This window comes from Aplidium turbinatum, chromosome 8 (assembly GCF_918807975.1).
Source record: "Aplidium turbinatum chromosome 8, kaAplTurb1.1, whole genome shotgun sequence".
In the NCBI taxonomy this organism is placed as follows: domain Eukaryota; kingdom Metazoa; phylum Chordata; class Ascidiacea; order Aplousobranchia; family Polyclinidae; genus Aplidium; species Aplidium turbinatum.
The window spans coordinates 20921667-20925158 of NC_137479.1; positions in this window are offsets into that span (position 1 = coordinate 20921667).

Sequence of the window (3492 nt, forward strand, 5' to 3'; positions counted from 1 at the left end):
AGGGAGTGTAACAACCCACCCCTGTAACATCTCTCTCCGGTCTCCCCTACGCCTTCCGACGTACACCTGACCCACGCTGCAGCCGACGGCAATGTCTGTTTCCGGTTGTCTACTTTTCTTATGACTTAAATTTGGTACTACCCATTACTCGAAATCGATCACTGGGTAGAGGCAATTATCGTAAAGTTTCTTGCCCAGAGAAACAACAGCAAGTGCGGGTGGCTGGAGTCGAACATGCAGGCTTTCGACTGTGAGCCCAACGCGCTAACCACTCACCATTGCTGCGTGCGTGAGAATGTGAGTATTTTATAACTTGTTTAACAGTTAGAAAAATCTTCTAAAAACGTGGAATCATCGTGTAAAAACAAGGAACTGACTGTTATATTTTATTCAAATTACTTTTATAAGAAAAATAGGCCAAGTGATAGCCTACAATGATAAGCCACTTTTCATTGGATTTTCGTAACTGCGCATAAGCTATGGCGGCTGGCGCTTGAAAGAACTAATTAGTCATTGGTAGTGCGTTACTGGCCAGTTTCATATACTCAGTATACAGAGATGGGCGTGATCTTGATCTTGAAGATCACAAGTGATCTTGAAGATCAAGATCGTGATCTTGATCTTGATCTTCAAGATCACTTTTTTTTTGGTGATCTTGATCTTGATCTAAGATCACTTTTTTTTGTGTGATCTTGATCTTGAAGAACAATAAGATCAAGATCACTTTAAAATTAAAGTTTACTTCCTAGATAGAGGCATTTTTTTAAAACTTGTACTGTACAAAGTAGTTAGTGGCGACTACTAACATTAAGCCACTGCTAATCTGGTATGTGTCGAACAAAAGACGATTTAAAATCTCCATCTAATCTGGTCAGTGTTGCCATTTCAAAATTGAAAAAGTTTTCGGTGTTGGTCATAATAAATAAGTCAACTTCCGTGTACTTTATGTTGACGTATAATAAAAAATGATTTAACTTTGTTCACAATTTCCATGTGTGAATTTTAAAGAAATGTTTGCTTTCTTTGACCCAATTTTAGATGTTTCAAAAGTGTAGAATGGCGGTGTTAAAAAATCTGGACTCTAGCCGACTTTGGTCATGTAAAGTGGTTTATTGCAGCAAATCAACCAGACCAAGACTTGTTTACGGTCTGAGTATGGAGCGGTTTGTTTGACCGCAAACCTCTGGAACTTTTTTGATAGCAGACAACAGTATCAAGGTTGCCAGATGGGTAAATGGTGCAATAAACATTGACATAACACAGTGAAAGTTAAAACAACTTAGTAACACGAATAAAAACTCCAACATAAACCAGACAAAAATTTGGTAAAAAATGATGCAGTTAAACTTTATTATTATTTATTTATTATAAATAAAAAGCATAAAACTAATTGCTTTTTCAGTAGGCTACTATTGTAATTAACCTCGGCCTTGGGGTGACGTTGCGATTCTACGCAAACTACGTCAACAATTGATAGGCCTAATAGCAACAGTCACTAACTCATTACAATTCTTAGGCCAGCGATCGAGTAGTTAAAAGTAAAAGTTAGCAATACCAACTATATACCTTTACCCGGGTTGCTTATATACAGTATAGTAACTATTTTTTGCAACATCATTGACCAAAAACTTCATTTTTTTTCAAGTACACAAAAAGTGATCTTGAAAGTGATCTTGATCTTCAAGATCACGATCTTGATCTTGATCTTCAAGATCACTTACTTTGGTGATCTTGATCTTGATCTTCAAGATCACCTATTCTTGGTGATCTTGATCTTGATCTTCAAGATCACCAATACTGGTGAGCTTGCCCATCTCTGTCAGTATAACGTTGACATGGGAATCACGTTTTCTTTATTTGCATTGCGACAACATAGAGAGTAGCCTACGGTAGCCTACGCAGCCTACACTGCAATCATAAATGCAATACAACAAGAAGCAGCGAAGAGAGGCTATAGCCTAGCCTTTAAGTCAGTTTACTAAAAATTTAGAAAACAGTTGGTAGGCTAATAATTTAATAAAATTGCAGTCTATACAACGAGATATAACATGATAATACAACGAGAGATAACATGTGTTATATCTCGTTGGTCTATAGTAGCCTAATCAAAAAATATGGCATTGGGTGTTTGCGCTGTAGTCAATTGTATGCTTCTATTTCGACGGAAAATAATAGTTGCAAAAAATAGGCTACAAATTTTGTTTGACTCTGTAACTTATTAATATATTAATTCCATAAGAGCAAAAGAAGCCGAAACAAACACAAACGTTACCGTAAGTGGCTAGAAATCTGGTGTAACCCTACAAGCATAGGCCAAGCTAGAACAAAACATCAAGTAATAAACGTAGGCTAAATGCTGCACAAAAAGAATTATAATTGTAAATGAAATAATAACAGGTTTAGGCATGGTTTAGGCTACCTACTTTAGTTGTTACCGTAACTGAAATATTTTAAGATAAAATTTATCAATGCGAAGTCCTTTTGTTCAGTGGCCCTGTGCAGTAGGTATAGCTCTGTACCGGTGGTAGTTAGCTAGGCCCATGGGCTACGTCCTTTAGTAAATTTAATTTTTTCTGAAAATAGATAACTTAATTGTAATACTCAGTCAATAAAAGCACTTTTGTGCAAAATGTATGACTAAAATGAACAATTATTCGATAAAAACAACACCAAAAACGTTTAAAAACTGTAGGCTACTTTATCACTTGGAACTCAATTTGTAAAGTGCTTTGTTTGCCACGTCACGCTTCATTAGTTGGCTTTGGGGAAAGGTGTTTAAAACTATCCTTACACGTAAAATATATATTAACACAGTAAAAATTAACTTGCGATTCATTTGGTCTTCGTAAAATTCACCGCGCTGCGCGGGGGTGAGAAACTCGGACAATCTTTTTACTTGCTTTTTTCAGTTTTTAAACATCACTTGTGCGTTTGAGCAAAGCATTGCAGGACTGCTCTCCATTCAGCGGTAACTAGTGGATGGAATAATTCTCAAGCAACAACGTTTCAACAATCGGAAAATTTACTCTGCCAATCTCATTAACCGCCCGCGTCAAATATTTCCTATAAGTATGCGAAACTACCAGAAATATCAGTAGCTTTGTCAATCTGAAGATAAAGATTCAAAACCAATTATAACCAAACCTATTTACGTTTGCGTTAACGTTCGCGTTTTGTCGCTTCTACCTTTTCTCGAACTTTGCTATGTTGATTGTATATTGCTTTTGCTGTGATGGTCAGAAATAAAAACAACTGAACTGAACTATTGAAAGTAGACTGCATGGTCGTTTTGTTGTCTCCTTATCAACCTGGAAACTTATGCCACATTTGCAGTGTAGCGTATACACAACTTTTTATATTTCAAAAATGTTTTGTTTCTGACAAGTAAACCATTTATTGATTCCCGATTGATTGATTGTTTTGTTATAAATTAATCTGGCAACACTGTTTCAGTTCCAAACTTTCAAGTTTTAGCTGCTTGAAATTTGAAAA